A 12,430-nucleotide genomic window follows, 5' to 3' on the forward strand; every position below is an offset into this window, starting at 1 on the left:
TAACACTGTTCTAGGTGAGCATATCAAGCTTTCTAAGCAGGAACTTACTTGTCGCATAGTAGAGTCATGAGCTCATGCGGCAAGGACCCAATTGGCAGATTGATAAAGAACTCCTTGTATAATGTTGAAAACTAAATTCCAATTCATAACATCAAAATAAAAATATTCGGCAAGTCATTTGGATCAAGAAATGAAAATCTGGAAGAATTGCAAGCGAATGCTGGGAGTTTAGATTTGGTTGTTGCCCGACAAAAATTATTCATAAAATTTAGTTTATAAGCTTTGTTTATCTCATGGTAAACATGCAAATTCTAGCGTCCATACTAAATATAAATCCAAATTTATCCGTCACTTAATGAAAACAAATATATACAATCAATTTTTTAAGATTCTAACAACAACATTTAAAAAGAGATTTCCTTTTAAGTTTACCAACCAAATAAATAATATAAGCTCTATAATAGAGTGAGTGAAAGAACAACAAAATCCTAAGATAAACCAAAAGCAAAACAAGCTAAAAACAGTAGAGAGGAAGACTAGAAATGTTCTACAAAAGTGGTCATAATACTTCTTATTCTTATTTTTAGAACCAAAACTAATGAAAAAATAAATTTAGTAATTACTACAATTAATTAATGTCATTTTACCTTAATTATATATTATAATAAGGAGTAATTAAAAACCTACGATCTTTAAAACCAAATGTTTTTTTTTCTTTTAAAAAACTATTCAAGAAAATAAAGAAATTGATTATTCAAACATTTTAGTCATGGTTAAATATTAATAAACAGATTGAAAAAAATATTTTTTTATAAATTAACAAATTATTGTATAATAAACTCAAATTTATAATCCAAAATAAGCCGGTAAAAAACAAACATGAGAGTACTCTTAAGATCCAAACCCAAGCGAATGCATTTAAGTTATAACTCACCACTAAATAAATTATAAGACATGTTTTTTAGTTTTTTATATGCAGCATAGGGTTTTGGAAATCGTTCATATTTATTTTAACTATATTAATATTTATATAAAAAAAACTATATAAAAATAGTATACACACAAACACACACATTAAAAAAAAAAAAAAAAAACGAATTGCAGAATTATCCGTAAAGGAACAGCTCCATTATGGTGCAAAACAGCAGATTTTTTTATGCGAAAAAAAACGCGGTGGTTTATTGTTTGTATTGCAATTACGTCATGAAAATGAGAGGAAATGAGGTGGGGAAGATCGCTTTCTTGGGTGCCCAATAATTGAGAGCCTGCGCGCATCAGTGCTTCTTCAAAACGTGTGCACTTTATCTTGAATGTGTGTTTCACATTTTCATAGCTTATGACTTAAAAAATATTAGGTTCAAACCAAAAAATATTTTTAGTTGAAATTTTAAAAATATATAGATTTAAAAAATATGTATTTAGATAAAATTATTGTTAGAAAGAATTTTACTTGTAAAATAAATAAAAAGTAAGGCTTTTGTTAATTAAAAATTATTGTTGCTTTTGTTCATAATTTGGGGACAGATTAGGGTTTGCAAAGAGACGGGTTAGAATTTTTTTTTAAGAAAAAAGAGTATGGTGGAAAGTTTAGTGAGCCATTAAAATTTCAAAAGAAAAAAAAGATTCTTATTAGTTTTTTAGTATTTTATATTTCCATGTCAGATTAATGAATGCGTTGTGTTTTTTTTAAAAAAATTGACGTGTTGCTTGTGTGGCTAAAAGTAACTTATTTTAATAAATATGTTTAAAAGTATTCTTTTAGGGAAATAAATTTTTAAAAACTCTTGTTTTGGGAAAAACTCTGCATCATGCAATTGCGATAGTGAATGGGATGCCTGTTGTCAGGCACACAAAGTGCTCGACGAAAGTTCTCACTGAGCTTCCTCTATTTGAGCAGCGTGTTTGGGGTTTAAGGATTCAATTGTTAGGCCTGTTATTAGCGGAAATTGAAAAAAAAATCCAAAATGAAACAGAATCCATATATTTATAATGAAACCATTCTCCATGCTACTACACTGAACCAGATTTTTGCTTCTCCTACTATCTACTCTTAGAGCTTTAACTCAAAGTCTTAGACATAAATCTGGCCTCTCTTCCTACTTTTACTACCATTTCATTTCCTTAATCACGTTTATAAAAAAAAAAAAAAACAAAACAAAAAAGATTTCTCTTTCAAAGTCTTGTTTTCAAACCAAATCCTCATTCAAAGCAATGATACTTAAAAGGGAGAAATTACAGCCGAGCAACAGGCTGCTTTATGTAATGAAATAATTTTTCAGCAAGTAAGAAAAAAGTGGCGTGGATGAAAGATCCTGAATGGCGACAAAAGTGCCTTTGTTTAAGGAATAAAGATTCGAAAGTGTCTTACTCTTAGTTTGGTTGGGAAGAACTCCTTAAACATGCACTGTGCCCAGCTGGGGATCTAGATATGTACATAAATTTTATTACACAAGCGGGTGCTCCAGTGCAAGCATCACAAAGGTTTGGTAGCTCTCTCTCTCTCTCTCTCTCTCTCTCTCTCAATAATGGAGCATATGCACAAGGAAGCTAATGAATCATCATGCAAAAATAAAGGCCACATTCTTTCTTCTACAGGGGATTGCGATATTTTTCTGAAAACCTGCCGGTGTATTTATTAGCTTTTATTATTTGGAGTGCATTATTTTGTGGAATGCAGGTGTGCACAGAAAGTTGTGGAAGAACCTGACAGGTCCCATGTAGTCAGGAAAATGAAGTTTCTTTTAAGGCCTTACATCGCCACTTGTCAACTGGTATTAGAATTAATTTGTTGATGTGGATAATTAGCGGTCATGATTTAATGGGGCATTATTTCGATGTCTCAACCACACTTGGAAACATTCTTTTTATCGCATCATTGTACGAATGACTTCATCTTTCTTGAACGGTTACTGGGTGTGATACAATTTTTTCATTAGGGTATATTAGTTATTATAATGTTGATGAGGGATATTTTAATTATTTTTTTTATTAACGTGAATGTACAGGTCAGTTTATATGTTTTAAATTTTATTAGTTTTAAATTTAATAATCATATAAACCTCTAGTAATCATCATATGAGCAATCATATGATTTCGAACCTGAGATTCATAAAGACAACAAACCTTTTGGTCCCAAACTCTTATCACTGACCATCTTCCTAAATATTTAATCTTTTTTAATTCTTAGAGCACAATGAAATGATTGAATTATTTTTAAAAGAAAATTTTAATTAAATGGAGAGCATGAGCTTTTTTATATTTTTAACCTTGTTTTTTTTTTAGTGAAGTTTGATAGATGAACAATTTAATATTTTAATAAATATAAAATATAATTTTAAAATTCAAAACTGGTTGGCAAGTTCAACACACCCGCCAACCTGTGGGATACACCAGTATTCTTCGAGTGGCATGTAAGGCATCTCCCATAAGTCAAATGGTGGCTTTTGCAGTGGTATTAAGAGCGGCGCATCAAGCTTTTTTAGATGGTGCAGCGCGTGTCAATGGAAAATTGACGATGTGGCTCTAGTGGAATATTTTTCTTCTCCTCTCTTTTCTCTCTCTCCTCACCTCAAGTTTCTAACATTTCCTTTCCAAATTTAAATATGCCATGTCAATTTGTATTTATATCAATTGTGGCCCTTGACTTTTAAATTGTTATTTGTTTTGATTTTAATGCTTTTTAAAGTTCATTTTGTTTTTCAAATCCATCCCTCGTTACTTTAAATTTATTATCAAATTCGGTCCTTATTCTTTTAATTGTTCTTTATTATCCTTTTATTGATTTTTTTTTATCTTGCCCCTCATTATTTTATTTTATTTTATTTTTATATCAAATTTAGTCATTGTTTTTTATTTGTTATTTGTTTTGTTTTTAAAATCCCTTTCTTGATTTTTTTTTTTAAATTTCATCACTCCGTATTTGGATGATTGGAGATTTTGTTTTGTGATTTTTTTTTCATGTTTTTCTTTTATGTGGTAATCTCGATCTCATAACCCAAGTCACAAAGTTTTAAAAATTAGCCTAATTTGGCTTTAGTCTTTTGTTTTAGGTTATTAATAAAAACAAAATTTCAATTTTTTCTTTTGAAATTAGGTTATTGGGCCTTAAACTTCATGATTATTTTTTCTTTCTTTCTTTCTATATGGTTATCTCATAGGTTGCGGGCTAGTCGAATTAACCTAAATTGACTCAGTTTTTTTTAATTAATTTTTTTTGTAATTTCACCTTCTATCCTTTAGTTTGCTTGAGAGTTGAATCTATTGTTCTATTCAATTTCTTTTATAAGGGTCTATCCTGGTCTCACAACTAGGTCATGAATTTAGAATGATGACTCAAGTTAGGTTTTTTTAATCTTTTTTTTTTAAATTAATTTTTTCAACTCATCCTTTAGAGTTTGATTTGTTGGTAAATGAGTTTTGGATTTTTTTTTTTATTATTATTTTTCTCCTCATGAGGTTATGTTGTTCTCATTTAAAATTTAAAAATATTTAAATGATATTTTTTTATAACATTGATAAGTGTTTATTTTTTTATTAGTCAATGTCATTTTTTTTTGATTTTTTATTGCCGTTGGCTTTTTGTAATTATATCATAAAATTAACTAAATTTATTGAACTTATTTAAATCAATGACTCAGTTCTTAGATTTTTTTTTTATCCTTTAAAAACATTATCATCAGAGGATCATCATAATTTTTTTTGTAAAGAGAAATTTAACACGGCATGCAGCATAGATCAGGCCAAAGGTCTAGTAGAAAAATAAAAGAGATCAATATTCAACCTCAACCGTGAATTGTGGGACAATTTATTATAGATTATAATAATATTTTTATTATTTGGTCTTTTTTATCATTTTTTTTTTCCAATTAAGAAGGATAGAGTGATGATTTTTCTTGAAGGACGACTAAGGAGAACAGTTTTATATGGATCAAAATAATTTAATTAGCTAGCTGGGATAGAGGAATATCCCTCTATAACTAGGTACTGTAATAGATCAAGGTGGTAAATGGTATGATTGATTTGCTAAATATATATATATATAAAAATTATCCATCTTGTATGTTTGCTTGGAACAATAATGTCATCTTAACGATTAAAAGGTGATTTTCCCATCGATCATCCAAGTTTGTGTAAGCGCAACATGGTCCAGGTACCGTGAAGGACACTGTAATGAAGACGGATGAGAGATTGTATACATTGTGCTGGGTGATTTCAACTTATCCATGAAAGAGACTCGTTTCTATCTTCTTATCCTTTAAAAAAAAAAAAAAAAACTTTTTTTAAGAATAAAATATATTAGAGGTAGTTCTCAATTTACATAATTAGATTCTATTTTTTTTTTTGTTTTAAAAATACTTTTAAAAAAATTTAATTTTTTTTATTTTTTAGTATTTTTAGATTATTTTGATACATTGATATCAAAAATAATATATATATATATATATATATTTTAAATAAAAAATAATTTTAAAAAAATCATGACTATGCTTACAAACATGCTTTGAATCGGTTGTTAACACAAAACAAAACATTTGTAAGTCTGAAAATCGACTTACAATGGAAAAATGGTCCCAAAAGATAAATTCCCACTACCCGGAGAGAAAAATATCGAGACAATTACGTGCACATAAAGTTAGGGTTTGAACTTTGAAAAAGAGAAAAAGAAAGAGAAACAGTAGAAAGGTATGCTTCAAGAATAAACTTTTGAAAACCATATAATAAATTACAGAATAAAGATAATTTGATAAGAGTAGGAGACAGTAGTGGGCACTCGGCTATCTGTCCCACGAAAATGCATTGACAAATGCAACGAAACCTTTTTCTTTTTCTTTTTCTTTTTCTTTTTCACACCAAATGAAACTTCATGGAAAGTGACATTTACCTAGGAAACAATTTTCTTGTGGACACTAATTAAAGGGTAGAGGTAGCCGTACCTTCCATCATAAACATATACGTTCAAATATGGCGGTGCTGGTAATAATTCGATAAAAAAAAATCAAATTTAATATAATAAAATATATTATTAAAAATTTATTTATTTAAATTACAAATATCATATTATTTTATATTTAAATATTTAATAAAATAATAAAAACATTTTGGAGGGCCTTCCCTATACATATCTTGATAGCAGTGTTTGGGAGCGCAGTTCAACCGACGTTCCCAAAAAATTTGAAAGTTTTATTTTTTTTTGTTAAAATTGAGTGTGGTTTGTATTTTCTGAATTTTTTTGATGTATTGATGTCAAAAATAATTTTTTAAAAATAAAAAAAAATCATTGGCATGTATTTCGGCACGAAAAGTTATTTGAAAAGCAACCGCTACCACACTGCCAAACACGCTCGAAGTATTGATCATGGGATTACGTGTTTATTTTTTTTTCAAATTTTTTTTTAAATAATTATTATTTTAATATATTTTAAAAAAATAACAGCCATCGCATTTCAATTAAAAAGTTTATTCTTTGTTAAATAGCTATGAAGGTCTTGTTCAAGTTTGTCCTTACTTTTATGGACTAAAAATTTAGAGCGAACAGCCCCCCTCGTTAGAAATTTAGGAATGCTAACCTCACCAGAGCAATCTTTTCAAAAGAATCTTATATATTCAATAAGATTTGTGTCATGTGACTTTTCTAGATTTTTGTTTTTTCAAAAGCAGGGCAGCCCACTAGTAGTTACATCCTACATGATTGATTTTAAGTTGTTCTTTATTTTTTTTCTTAAAAAATCATAAATATATCTTGTTAAAAATAAATTTTGACGAAAATACTGTTACTAGATTGAGTAAAAGAATAGTTAACCAGGAGCCAAGATTTTTAACTCGTGGAAGCTAACTTTTTCAAAAAAGTTATGTTTAATCTTTCTATATATATAAAGCATAGGTGCAAACTTAAATCATTTTTCTCATAATCTATATATCAAAAGCAATTCTTTAATTACGACTTAAAAAACTACTTTTCATGAGTTGTAACAAACTTTATATAGATTTTATTATTGAATCTCACGAATTTAATGGTTGATTATTTTATTTTATTTTCCAAAGTGAATTCGGAAAGAAACTTTAATATAAAATAGATAGATCAAATGAGTTTTGGCCAACTTGGATAACACGGTAGCTTCTTTTCTTTATCTCGTACTTGTTACTTTTTTATTTTTTTATTAAGAGTGTTTGATTCTGAAATTTAAGCCGTTACACCGAATATATTTTTTAAAAAATAATTTTTAATTAAAAATATACTAAAATATTTTTATTTTTTTATCTAAAACATTAAAATTATTAAAGAAATTTAAAAATAAAATTAATATTTTTTTAAAAATAAAAAACAAGGAAAAAAAACACTATCTTATAAAAATCCCAATAATTAATTGTCAGTGGGCTACATCTTCGATGGCCGGTATTTCTACAACATGACATGAAAATATTGTCAAATAATACCATGATACGATGATCCATGAAAGAAAATTGGAAAGCCTTGGATCGATTCAAATTTCAAAGAGTAATTAGATGGGTTGTAATGTCATGATCTACAGGCTGACAATGGAAATCAAGAACCCTTCTCCGCATTCAAATTTTCAACGCAAGGTTCTTTGCGTTGAAAACTTGACAACCTCCACAATAACTTGTTGCCACAGCCGCCCCAAGGCACGTTAGAATTTGAATAAAAATTCTAATTCATAATTTCACATGCTTGTACAATATTCATTGAATTTCGCTTGTAATTTGCAAATGAATCGAATTTGATTATTATTATTATTATTATTATTATTATTGGAACTCTCGGATGGGAAGCTGCTCTAACTTCTCTACTTAGTCTGTGTTTGGAAATATGAATCAACTTGTATTTTTAATAAATTCAATTTTTTTATGAAAAATTAAAATTTATATATTTTAAATCGTTTTGTTTCGCTGATCTCAAAAATAATTTTTTTAAAACTTAAAAACATTATTTTGATGCATTTCAATATAAAAATATTTTAAAAACAACCTATAACCACAACCACACTCCTAAACAAGCTTAAATGCCATCACAATATGGGACGATTAAGAGTATTTCATTGTAGTCGTGTGGCTGGATTTAAAAGAATATTTAATTTTTTTTGTTAAAATTAATTTTTGTATTGGTTAAAAAAAAGTTATTAATTATAAAGGAATCATGTTAGAATGATCTCAGATTGATTCATTAACATTCTTAAAAATCATATTTATTAATCAATTATATTAAATACTAGATTCTATTTATTTTTCTCGTGCCTTTACATAGAAATTTAAACGCTATATTAAAACATGTGAAGAAAACAATCTAGGGTTCAACCTTTTTCCACGACCATAAAATGAACTAAAATTATTTGTCATAGTAAATAAAGAAAGGTAGGAGAAACAAAATTTGATTTCAGAGCTCCCATGATGAGACAATGACTTTACATCTTAATTAATTTGCTCAATATTAGAGGCTCCCAAGATGGCCACACCATAACTACAAAGGGAGCGTCTGCATGTGGCAATAACCCATCTCTCTCTCTTTTCTTTCTTGATAAATACAAAACGACCTGATTAGAACCGTTTAAATTGTCCTGCGTCACCCAGAATTGACGTGTGGTTGTTTTTTCTTTTTCTCCCTTGTTGAAAACGATAGCAATGATTTAAAAAAAAAACACATATCGTGATATCTGCGATAAACTTCAATTTATCGTAATGACAGATCTTTCATGACACATTCACTTTATCCATTTATTTGACGTCTTTCACAGATGTATAAATAAATAATAAAAAAGAGTACTATTTGGTTTGTAGATCTCTACTTTCTCGAGTATGTAGATAAATTATACTCGCTAGGTGAGTCACTCTGAGTTGCGTGTCATGATAGCAACTTTTGGATGGACTTGACCTTGTCAGTACATGCGAAATATACTTTTCTAACGTGTTGATGTTATAAATATATTTTAAAAATATATTATTTTAATTTATTTATATATATTTAAAAAAAAACATTTATCACTCTTCTAAACAAAGCTTTATTTGAAGAAGCGTCAGCAGTTAAGTTGAATACTTTTTTCTACTTAAATTTCTTAAAACAAAAAAGGATAGTGTTTAACGATGCGGTCCCATGATATTAGTCAATTAATTATATTGAATAGTTTTTTACATAAAAATATATTAAAATACTTTTTTAATATTAGGGTATTAAAAGCAATAAAAAATACTAAAAACAACAAGTTTAATAAATTTTTAAATTAAATATATATTTTTAAAAATACTTAAATATTATTTATAATACAAAAACAAATCGGGAATTATCTCACTTTGATCATCCTCGTAGCAATGCTAAGAAAAAGTTTTTTTTCTACTAATATTTTTATTTTTTCTCATTAAATAGCTAGATATATCTTGTGAATACCCTCCCTTATATTTAAAAGAATTTCATTAAAAATCGAGATATAATTGTAAGTGAGACTAACTATGTATAAATATATTAATAAAGTGTTGATTTAGTGGTTAAGACACTATTATATATTTACAAGTATGAGAATATAAGTTCGATTTCAAAAAATGCATTTATTTAAAAGATAGTCACGAATCTCTAAGATTAGTCTTATCCTTTAAAAAGATACGAGGATACCCGAATAAAAATAAAAAGCAAACTATATATAAATATATTATTTCTTACTAGATTAACTATACAAGTCATGAAATTGAATTAATCTTTTGTATTTATTACCTGAACAATCTTGGGGACCTTTGCTAATAATTTATAAAATTAAAGAGGATACTGATTAATAATGCGACATGATATAATATTATATATAGTAGTGTCGACATTGACTTTGGGCCATTTTATTTTTTATAAGGGTGGGGCTACGCGGAGAGAGAAATTCTATTTAAGCATGATTGTGGAACGGAAGATTAAGAAATTACGACAGGAGTACTCGTTTAAAAATGGTCTGCTCGAGCTCCCATAAAAAGACTGGAATTGTATGATCATCTTTTAGGTCATAAAGTATAAAGCAACAAGTTCATGCATGCTAAGCGCATTTTTTTAAATTTTGTTTTAAAATTTCTTCTTCTTTTGAGATAATGATAAAAAAAAATATGATTTCATCTGCTTTGCAGCTCTTAACAACTTCAATCACATCAATCAATCAACTGCACAGTATAAAATATTTTTTTAAAATATTTTTTATTAAAAAAAAAATGCAAATAATATAACTTTTTTTAAAAAAATTTATTTTTAATTTCAACCTATCAAAATAATTTCAAAATATTAAAAACTCATTTTTTTTTTATAAATATTGTTTTGGCCATAATACCAAAAACACTCTAAGAATTTTGCTTTATAATGCTAATATAAATACTTACAGTTAATTTTTGTTTCTGAGAATGCGTTAATAGCATAGTTAAGTAAAAATAATCTTCTGATAAAAGTATTTTCAGAACAGTTAAGAGTGTATCTTTTGGTATTTTTAGTGATAAATTTCCTACAAGTGCTTATCTCGAGGTTTAAATTCAAAAGATCAAGGAAAGATATAGATCATATTCACCACCCCGTTGTTTTTAATGATAAACATATTCTCAGAATCTCAGGCGCCCAACTTGCATGTTGATCGACACCGATTCCCTTTTCGAGAGATTGCACCTCAATTAATTCAACAAATTCTAAAATTAATGTTTATATAATTTTTTAATAACTTTAAAATTTATAAAATTCAAATTATTAACTTTTAAAAAATAAACATAAAAATTAATTAATTCAGCTACACCCTTTCTTGTATTATTTTTCGAGATTCTTCTTCAACAATGAATCGTGGTTTTATAGAAATACGAGTGTTGCTGATGTGAAATCACGATGTGTCATAGTCGTCCTTCCACCTTTTGCAGCATGGATGATATTTATGTTGGAACGGCGAGAGTTAATTTGATCGGTGCGAATACAACTATATTAACATGTTCATAAATGAGTTGGGTCATAGAATTTAAGAAATAGTTGAGTACAAATGGTATAATTCTAGAAAATATTATGATGCCTGTTGTAAATGTTGTAGTGGTCCCTTTTTAAGTAAATTAATACTGTGTTGAGTATGAAAAAAATCGCATTAATATGTATATATTATCAAGGAAATAATATAAATAATTCTTTTTTTTTTTTGTATATTTTTTAACTGGTAAAAACTTGAGAGTTATTTATTTATTTATTGGATAAAATTGATTAAAAAAATTGTTGAGTTTATTAGTTTTTATAACAGTACTGGGAGGAGTTGAGTGTTTCATAGGAATGTGAAAGGTTACCTTTAATGTTTGATGCTTGTTTCCTTGAAAAAATTATAGTCTTTAAATATAGTTTGATCGGTACATGGAATTTTTGACCGGTCCAATTTATTGTTGGAAAAACATCAATTAAAACTATGACTCTCAAATACTATATAGAGAGTTACGTATATATTTGTGTTTGATAGGGATGAAACTCTTATTCAGTGGTATTACGAGGGTTTCGTTCATTGTTGCTTCTTGTCACTTTCCTTGCAAGGATGACATAAATTAATATATTCTTTTATAATTGTTTTATTTAGTGAATTTTATGAAATTTGACTTATTGATCCTTTGATTCCGATCATAAACACTTTTTTCAATTTTAGTTAATAGATGCACAACATTTCATATTTGTATTTCGAGAATAAAGATAGTCTAAGAAATTACCTTAGCAATTTACATTTCATATTCCTTGCATGGCCTTAAAGAGTATAAAATATTATAATAACAGTTATTTTTTAAAAAAATATATTTTAAAATATATTATTAAAAATATATTTTTAATATCATTGTATAAAAATGATATAAAAACATTAAAAATATAATTAAAAAAACAATTTAAAATTTTTAACAAATTATGACTTTTTTTAAAATTATTAACATGGATGCTCAGGCCAGTTTGTGTGCGTATCTTAATTAATTTTTTGGGTGCTAAAATAAATGATTATATAAGTCTCCAGTGACCTTAAAATAATACAAACTCGTGATTATTAAAAAGCAAATTCAAAATCAGAGTAGTTAAACTATCCCATAGCTACATGTTGTCCATAAACTGCAGTAGTCATTACTTGGCACGTCGCATGTCCACTTGTCAGGAATTTTTGAGAATTGTCAGTTTTATGTATCTGTTTTACTATTATTGCATTTCATAAGAAAAACTCCGATTATGACACATGAATACGTGTGTAATTGAATCCAATATCAACTAATCATACTATGTCACATGTAAAAACATATACAAAATAAAGCTTCGAGGATTTTTGAGCAGTAATAAAAGATATTATTTGCAAAATAAGGTAAGTCCTTTTATGTAATTTATTCTTGTTTTTTATTATATAATTAAATTAAAATATTATTTAGTACATTTTTTAGTAAGATGACTTAATTTAAGTATATAATAAAAAAACAA

This window comes from Populus alba, chromosome 6 (genome assembly GCF_005239225.2).
Source record: "Populus alba chromosome 6, ASM523922v2, whole genome shotgun sequence".
NCBI lineage: Eukaryota > Viridiplantae > Streptophyta > Magnoliopsida > Malpighiales > Salicaceae > Populus > Populus alba.